The sequence below is a fragment of the Tachyglossus aculeatus genome, chromosome 5 (assembly GCF_015852505.1).
Source record: "Tachyglossus aculeatus isolate mTacAcu1 chromosome 5, mTacAcu1.pri, whole genome shotgun sequence".
Taxonomy (NCBI): domain Eukaryota; kingdom Metazoa; phylum Chordata; class Mammalia; order Monotremata; family Tachyglossidae; genus Tachyglossus; species Tachyglossus aculeatus.
Genome location: NC_052070.1, coordinates 39,910,774 through 39,920,857, shown reverse-complemented (window position 1 = coordinate 39,920,857; position 10,084 = coordinate 39,910,774).

Genomic DNA, 10,084 nt, shown 5'->3' with positions numbered 1-10,084 from the left:
GCTGGAGTGTACTTTCCAAGTGCTTAGTTTAGTGGTCTGCACACAATAAGTGCTCCATAAATATGATTGAATGATTGAATGAATGAAAGTCCACATACCCACACAGAGACATATACAAGCACCACCCCCATAAGAGTTCAGAGATGAGCTGGGGGGTTCCTTGTCCTTCTCCTGGCATCCTGGCATAGAGAAGCAGCGTGGCTCAGTGGAAAGAGCCTGGGCTTTGGAGTCAGAGGTCACGGGTTCAAATCCTGGCTCCGCCAATTGTCAGCTGTGTGACTTTGGGCAAGTCACTTAACCTCTCTGTGCCTCAGTTCCCTCATCTGTAAAATGGGGGTTAAGACTGTGAGCCCCCTGTGGGACAACCTGATCACCTTGTATCCTCCCCAGCGTTTAGAACAGTGCTTTGCACATAGTAAGCACTTAATAAATGCCATCATTATTATTATTATTATCCTGGCTCCACCACTTGTCAGCTGTGTAACTTTGGACAAGTCACTTCAGTTCCAGCGCTTAGAACAATGCTTTTCACATAGTAAGCGCTTAACAAATACCATCATTATTATTGTTATTATTCTCTGGGCCTCAGTTATCTCATCTGTCAAATGGGGATTAAGACTATGAGCCCCACAAGGGACAAACTGATTACCTTATATCTACCCCAGTGCTTAGAACAGTGCTTGGCACATAGTAAGCACTTAACAAATACCATCATCATCATCCTCTTCAACCTCTCCTCCTTTCTGCATTGATGTTCAAAGGTCTCACAGCCTCCCCCCTTTCCCCAGCCCTAAAATATTCAGCCTGACATCCACGCCCACGTCAGTGCCTCTAGTTTCCCTGGACAGCCCTTTTTACTGCTCAAAAGAGATGGGGAATCTCCAAAGTGACCCGGAATAGTAAAGGGCAGTTAGTCCTGTCCTTCAGCACTGAGTGAATGAGAGAGAACATGTGAAAGTGTGTGTGTGTGTGTGTGTGTGTGTGTGTGTGTGTGTGTGTGTTGTGTACAGGGGGGTTGGAGGGTTGGGGAGGGTGAAGGAAATTCAGAGACAAAAGACAGTAAAAGGGAGAGAAAGGAGAGTGAGAAACTCAGAAAGGGAAAGGCAGACACGTAGAGAGAGAGAAGCAGAGGAGAGACAGGCAGACAGGTCAAAGGAAGAGAAAGAGGGAAAGTGAGAGACTGAGAGGAAACAGGAGAGAAATCAGAGTCAGAGTTAGAGGGAGAGAAAAAGAGACACATGGAGAGATTGGTTGGGTGGGGTGAACACACAGGTAGACAGACACTGAATGTGAGAGGCTGAGAGAGAGTAAGAGAGTCTAAGATGAAGAGAATGGGCCCACTCGCAGGTTTAGGCCTGGGGTGCAAAAGGGGAACAACAATATGATGGGCTAGCCAACTATTCCACTAGGAAAAGTAATTATTGAACACATTGTGTGCAGAGCAGTGTACTAAGTGCTGGAGGAGAATGAGAAACAGTTTGGCCTAGTGGATACAGAATGGACCTGGGATTCAGAAGGAACTGTATCCTAATTCCATCTTTGATATTGTTAGCAATGTGACCTTGGGCAAGCCACTTAACTTCTCTGTGCCTCAGTTAGCTCATCTGTAAAATGGGGATTAAATGTGAGCCCCATGTGGTACATGGGCTGTGTCTAACTTGATTAAGCTTGTATCTATCCCAGCACTTAGTACAGTGCCTGGCACATAATAAGCACTTAACAAATACCACTTAAAGAAAAAAATGCACTAGAGAGGCCACTTGCAGGGCCACTATGGAAAAGCATCAGAATAAAATCATTATTTTGACACTCCCAAAGCTCTTGCTTGCTGTTCGAATAGGGTGAAGAGGGAGTTCTTGGCCAGAGTGGACATACTAGCCAGCTCCAAAACCCTGCTGGAGACTGGTCAAATGTCCAGAGCCTCAATCCAGGGCCAGAGACCGCCTGTCTTGGGTCTGGAGATCCATCATCTGGGTCCCAACAACCTCCTAACAGAGAATCGGGATTGCCTGCCTGGGCTTGGTGACTCCGGCTCTACTTGGAAATGGGACCAAGCTGTTCGTCCTCTTCTCAATGCCAGATAAAAAATTAAAAGTCAAACCAACCAGGCTGTTATAAACATAAACATCACCTCTGTTTGGGTCATCCACCTGGAGCCTTAAGGCTGAGGAGCAGTGTAAGAGCCAGAGCCTGGGAGTCAGAGGATCTGGGTTCTAATCCTCTGTAAAATGGGTATTAAATCCTCCTTCTCCTTTTGACTTAGACTGTGAGCTCCATGTGGGACCAGGACTGTGTCCAACCTGATTATCATGTATCAACCCCAGCGCTGAGAACGGTGCCTGATACATAGTTAGCACTTAAAAATCATCATTAAAAAAATACAAAAAAACAGGCTCGTACATGCACACAAACAAATACATGCACTTCACTACTCCCACCTTGACTTACTAGATTGCTTAACGGGGTCCACTCCTGCCCTGCCACTAGTAAATGTCACTTCCCTCTAGCTGACCCTCTCAGACTGATTTTTCAGAGTCCCCCAATCCCACCACCCAGCACAGAGTTTGCTTTGTTCTGCTTCCTCACTCCTCCCCCTTCCCCTTCCCCCCACAAATCTTTAAAATGTATAACGTTTAGGACATCAACATGTGTACCATTTAAAAGACAAGGAACTTTCTAGGACTGTCCCCCAGCCTGGACCAGAGACTGGGCAGTGCTCTGACTTTTGACACAATTGGGTCATGGAATCTGCGCCTTAACTGGAGACGTTTTAAGTCAGAATCAATTTTCTCAACCAAGTGATATTATAAATGAAAGATCTGTTCCTGAAACCAACCTCAGCTACCCTAGTTTTACCAAAATTACTCAGAAATGTGTACTCAATTAGAGGTGAGTAATATAATATTAAAATGAGTGTGGAAAGCAGCACGGCCTAGTGGAAAGAGCACAGGCCTGAGAGTCAAAGGCCTGGGTTCCAACCCCGGCTCTGCCACTTGTCTGCTGTGTGACCTTAGGCAAGCCATTTAACTTCTCTGTGCCTCAGTGCCCTCTTCTGTAAAATGGGGATTAAGACTAGGAGTCCAAATGGGACATGGACTGGGTCCAAGCTGATTAGATTGTATCTACCCCAGTGCCTAGAACAATGCCTGGCAAATAGTAAGCGCTTAACAAAATCATTAAAAAATAGTCAGAAAGTTTCTACTTTTAGATTCTACTTCATCAGAGGTAAAATGGACATGTCGGCTCAGCCTGATGATTAGGTAGGATCTCCCACCCAGCTGCCCCATCACCCACCTCTCCTTCTCCTCCTGTCTCCCCCTACCCTCTTCCAAACTCTTTAAACTTTCGCTCTCATTACTTCTCCCAGAGTTGCAGTTTTTTACAACCATTTCCCCATCTCCCTGCAGCTTCCCTCCCCTGCTGACTGCCTGCGGCCTCCCATCCCCAGTTTTGTGCCGTAAAGGGGGCTGGTGTTGAAAAGTCGAAATCGATGTGTTGTAAAGCCGAAATGGTGTCAATTTAGAAATGCCATAAATGCCGTCGGTCTTAACTCAAACTGCCTTTAGTTGAGGACTTTTTGTAGTCTGAAGGGGGGCGGGGGGCAGGGGGGAGAGGGAGGGGAATCGATCCATTTTGGCCTAAGTTCCCCTGACAGAAAGGCTATTTTCATGCTGAATTCCCAAGTGACCCATCCGCCTGATGTTTGGCCCTGCCAGGCCGACTTGACCTCAGGGTACAAGTAGATGGAAGTGGAGGGGGCTGGATGGGCCTAAGGGAAGCCTCCTTCCTACCACACAACTTAGCCTTTGCCCAGAGAAGGCAGCTCAAACTACCCCCACCTCCCGGCCACATCGTGGTTCTCGAGTGTTCCTGCCCGGGACTCCATGATGGATGTCCCTTGACTTCATTTCCCCCATTGACTTCTAGACCCGGCAGCAATCCCCCCCCCCAAAAAAACAACAACATTTCTGGGTCAATAAAGCAGGTGCATGAGCGTCATGGCCCAGATCCTCCTGAAAGGGGTCCCCAGCCCACTGACCGACACACCCATCCAAGAACCCCAGAGCAAATCTTTTTATTTTTTCCCCCCGAGAAAAAGAAGTTGGCAGTGAGCTTATTATGCTTAAAGGTGTTTAAGCCCCTCTCTCCAATCACCCATGCCTGAACTGAGTTCACTAATCAATCAATCGTATCCATTCAATCGAATTTCATTCAATCATATTTATTGAGCACTTACTGTGTGGAGAGCACTGTACTAAGCACTTGGGAGAGTACAATATAACAGAGTTCGTGCGTACATTCCCTGCCTACAACGAGCTCAGGGTCTAGAGGGGGAGACAGACATTAATATAAATATATAAATTGTGGATATGTAAATAAGTGCTATGGGGCTGAGGGAAGGGTGAATAAAGGGAGCAAATCAGGGCAACGCAGAAGGGAGTGGGGAAAAAGGAAATGAGAGCTTGGTCAGGGGATGGCCTCTTGGAGGAGATGTGTCTTCAATATGGCTCGAAAGCTGGGGAGAGTAATTGTCTCCACACTGCAGATGCCCTCTGCTACATAACTCTTCGTAGATTCATTGCTACTCAGGGCCTAGAATACCCAGGGGTTTGGTGGCAATTCAACTAGGTGGGTACGGGTAAGAGGCAAAGGGCAAAATCCACATGCATTTCCTGGCAATTCATTACCCAGCCAGAAGCAAGATGCTCTTTCATTGCAGAATAAAGGCACTATCTCTTTTAATGTGCAAAAATTAAGAACCAGGCAAAGGTGCTGAAGCCATCTCAGAAGCTTAATTAGCAAAAAAAAAAAGTGTGTACCACAGGAAGACACATCAGAGGAGAATGATTTCCATTTTGAATGATGTTTGAACTTCCCCATTCCCTAGAATTGGATATTTCTTTATTCAGTGGATGGATAGTGAGGGAACAGAACCCTCATAAACTGTGCAAGAGAAAGTGTACAAGTCTCCATCGCAGAAAAAAACTTAGAATTTTGTAAGATAGGAGGGGATTTTGACACAGAGTAGGACATCTTTAGTAGGTTAGAGTTTCCTTTCAAGTCGACCATTGACTTGCTGTGTGATCTTCAGCAAATCACAACCTCTCTGAGCCTCCGTTTCTCTCAAAGACAAGCACTTTTGTCTTTATTCAGTCTGTGAGATCTCTGAATGAACTGAACAAAAAAAGTAGAAAATACAGCTACATACTAATCCCATTTGTTTCAAGACCAACTTTTACTATCCCAAATTTGGAAAGCATGAATTTTCTGAATTGAAAACAGCACATGAATCAATATATAAAATGTGCATGTGATAATGTATAACCTTATTTAGGGAAGATAAAATATTCTCTAGTACTGAGCCATGTTTTAAAATGATTATAAATTATTTTAGCAGTACATTTGCAAAGGGTTATAAAAACAGCCATAATATATTTTTTTTTCTTGGATTCTAGAATTACCAGTGTGACAGCTAATGCAATAATGATTTGTTTCAAATGCCAGTGTTTAAGCTGTATAAAGCTGATTTTATACATTTTTCCAGTAGGTCGCATTGTAGTTAATGAAATTAAACACACCAATCGCGGGTGCCCCAGGGGACGAGGAACTGAACACACCACTGGTTTATTTTTTTATTAAAATAAATCGCAGCCGGCAAGATGGACTAATTGCATTCAGAATTGAAAAAGAAACATTCCATTGATATAATTAAGCCAATTTTCATGGACAGAAATAGTTATAGTGGATATAAAATAAACAGAGCGTTCACCAATGTCTGGTTTCCCCCCGGATTTTTTGAACAGAACGTTAACTATTAAATAAATATGGATCTGGCGAAGCTGGCAGCTTTATCGTATAGTGATGGAGAAATTGTTCATGGTATCTAACGCCAGCCTATTGTCTCCCAGGATCTTGGTGATAGGCTTGACAGGAAGGGAAAAAGAGCCCTCTAAATATTATGTTTCTTGAAAGCAAAAACACCTGAAATATTTAAACCTGTCACAAAGAGAATACATCACCGTCTAGTTCATTTTTTTCTGACTTCTCCGCTATCTGTCACTGCTCTGCTTTGAAGAGTACACGCACCTCCTCCCCAACCAAACGCACACCACACACACACAAACACACACACACACAAGCACATTTTCATCCCAGTTGATCATTCCCTTTTATATCTTGATGCCATAGGAAAGGATCTCAAAGCAGCTGATTGCTGATTACTGAGCCAATGGCATCCCCTTATCCTGAACAGCACCACTGTAGGACATGAACCATATTGGCAGAGAGTGTCAGGATGAAAACGGTTGCCTCTACGGTTGTCCCTGGGGAGGTCTGAGGTCTCTGCCGTGGAACAGAGAGAAGACTGGACACTATCCATTACATACTACATCCTGAGCTGGCCTGTTCTCCTCATTGCCTGGGGAGGTGGGAAGAGGGGGTGTGGGGGTGGAGGGCAGCTGAGCTGAGGTTCCTGCAAGAGAAATCTTTCCCCATCACCTCCTCCTCACGTGCCCTCTTCATTTGGGTAGGAGCAACTTAACTGCATGATATTGCATGACCTTGAGAAACATTGCTCCTTAAAAACCAGACTAGTGAAAAGACCAGCATGCAGAAGCAGAGGGAACTGGGCAGTAAGGGGGTCAAGCCTGCTGGGGTGAGAGATCACAGTGTCCTCTTGAAAGTGGGATGAGATAGGCCATTGAGGGGTGATGATCACAGAGCACAAAGCACGGGCTTGAGTGGCAGGAAAAATATTACACAAAAAAGCCAGAGCCTTTGCTTGCAGAATGCATGTGATTTAAGGTATTTTCAACTCTTTTCCAAAAAGAACAGATAAATTATAATGGGAATTTTGGATTGAAACCAAACATCTCAAAACCAAATAAAAATAACATTAATGTCAAAGGGCTTCCATGAGGTCTGGGAAGGGACTGGATGCTTTGGTGGGCACAACTCCTCAAATATCTTTACGCAACTCACACCTGGCTCCTCTTCTGACTTGCAGCATGGCCTGAGGCTAGGTACTTGACCTCTCTGGATGCTGAATTCCTCATTTCTAAAACTGAGTTGGTCCTGGGGACGAACGGATGCAAATGGAGGAAGCTCACGCCATGCTCCGTGACCATAGATCACTGGAAAGTAACACCAGTGGGCAGGCGAATGCATCACCAACGATTGGGAAGGAGAAATTAGTGGGTTAAGAGGGAAGGGGTGGTCATTTGGAAAAAAGACATAATGCAGTCTGAGAAGCCAAGAGAAAGGGCTATGAACAATGACAGGCCCTGGGAACAGCAGGAACTAAAGGCCCAATTCCTCTTGGGACAGGCCACAAGTCCCTCGTTAAGACTTTTCAGTCATTCACATGCACACACACACACACACACACACACACACACACACACACACACTCATACACAAACACACACACACATAAACTCATCTCATACACACACACACACACACACACACACACATACAAACACACACAGAAATCCTAGAGGCCATACCATACCCAGCTGACTGCGTAAAGGCCTCCTGCATCTAGTGCCTGGAAAAAAGACCTAATAGAAGGGCAATGATACTGTTACAAAAAGACAGGAGATTCAAAGGACATAAAAAACCGCTACCCTGCTCTGCCCTGCTCCCTCTGCCTTATACCTTCACAGCCCCCAGGCCCCCAACCAGCAAGGCACCCACAGGAAAATCCTTCTCCCCTGGGACTCCCACTCCACCCTTGGCTGCACCTGAGTGGCAGAGGGCAGAGGGACGGGCCGTTGGCTCTGCCCATTGCCCAGACTCCCGGGCCATCCACAGCCCCTGCTGGACAATCTCCACAGCCCGTGCACACTCCTGACCTGCTTGTGTGTGCACAGATGCTGCAGAGCACACAAGGAGAGGCCACGCTGATTGTCCTTGCTTTTTCAACGTGGAACTGTTGAATATTCTCAGCTCCACAAAATTCAACCCCCCCCAACAACACACATGCACACACGCGCGCGCGCGCACACACACACACACACACACACACACACACACACACTTCCCTCTCCAGGCAACTCCACACACCCGTTGTTCCTAAGTATTTGTCTTCAAATCCCCCAAAACGGATTGGTGCCAACAATTTTCTGGGCTCTCTGAGCAGGTGTAGCATCCAAACCGTCTCAGAATGCAGTGTTTCTTGCCTGCCCACCACGTAATGGTTACATCCAGTGAAGGAGCTGGGATATCATTGTAGAGGGTGACAGCAATGAATTACGTTCACCACTTCTGGGTTGTGAAATCCTAGCTTTTGCGATACATTCTGCTTAGGACCGAGTGGACAGTTTGAATATGGCAGGTATGCCTGGCTCATTGCTAATGAGTGTTTGTAAATCTTATTTAGGTGTGCTTCAATTGCAGGGGAAGGAGGAAGAGGAGAGAGAGGATATTTAGAATTCAGTGTTTCTCCTTTAGAGAGAGGAGAGACTGGATGAGGCTGCTTGTTCTGGCTGCACTCTGAGTTGGGAATTGTTAGAGTCTGTTTTTTTTTTAATGACCACTATTTATTTTCCTTCTTAACCATTTTAATTGTCCCAGTTTCTCCTGATAAGTTCCGTGGGGTTTTTTTTCCCCCTACAAATTCAAACAAAAAATAGAAAAGATGAAGGGAACCTTAATTTTTTTTATACAGATGTTTTAGACTCTATTTTCACCCTGAATTAAGTGTGTTGAATATGGGTGCTATGCGTATATGTGTAAGCAGACTTATACCTGCAGTGCATATAAGCTGTGAGAGCCATTGGTTTCTAGGGACATATGCAGACAATATTTCAGCCCAGGTGTATGTGGTAGTTTTGTGTTTTCCCATCCATTTTGATAAATAAAATTGTAGAGCCTGGCTAGTCAGATTTCCACTCTTGTTGCATTTTTGTTCTCTTTCAGAATATAAATTATATTTCCCCACACCACAAAACTGGTCCAGCCTTTGGGTAAACTCAACAGAGAAAGCCTGAAGCCAGATAATCAAGGTTTCATTAACTTTTAAAAGTTTCTTGCTTAGATGGAGAAAAAAGAGAGAGAAAGAGTCTGGATTTGTTTCTGTTTCTCTGTCTGTTATTTGAGATGCTGTTTCCAGACTTGTTATACAGGTTTGAATCAAAACCTGATAAATTGTATTTAACGCTATTTGAAATGAAAAAAAAAACACCTAAATTGTTCAAAAGATTTTTAATCCTGGATAATTTTTGTTGAAACTCTAATTATACATCACCTTAATTACCAGATCAGAACCCCCCAAGGATCCCTAATTGCCTAATTGAATAAAACAGGGGGTTAATAGGCGCCATGGAAGGAGTAGAAAGAGAGATATTGGCGAGGTTTCCCTGGAGGGGGCTGATTGGAGATGGAGTGAGGGCGAAGCTGGAGAAGGGTCCCTGAGAACCAGCCCGGCCGCCTGCACAAAGGAGGCTCCGAGGCCCAGGCCTGGCTTGTCCAGGGGTCGGTCCAGGGGTCGACCCCCGAACCTTTCCAACTGCCCCGACCTCGATTGTGCCCCCGAAACCAAGTCCCACGGACAGGGTTGGCGCAGCCTAGCATCATTCATTGATTCATTTAATCGTATTTATTGAGCGCTTACTGTGGGCAGAGCACTGTACTAAGCGCTTGGAAAGTGCAATCCGGCAACAAATTAGAGACCCAACAATGGGCTCACAGTCTATTCTCTGAGCGCCACCAGGGACGAAAAGTAAGACGTGTATTCGTCATCGCCCCGTGGCTCCGGATCCTGTTTTCTCTTTATTCTGGGAGATTTTTTGGGGGAGTTGGGGGACGAGTTACCGTGTCCCTGGCTGGAGGAATGGGGGAGGATAAGACGACGCGGGTCCCCAATTCTCGAAGGGGTCTCCCTGCGGCATATCTATCAACCGCACCCCTTGCGCGTTTTTTTTTTTACAAAACGCACCCCGATCCCTTTCCCCTCGCCCCGCCAGACCCCCGATTCAGGGCAGAGGAAGAAGTTGGAAGGGGCAGACAGGCGGATCGAAATAGGAGACCCAGGCCAGGACCGGGCCCCGCAAACATCGCCTACCCCCGACCCACCACCGGC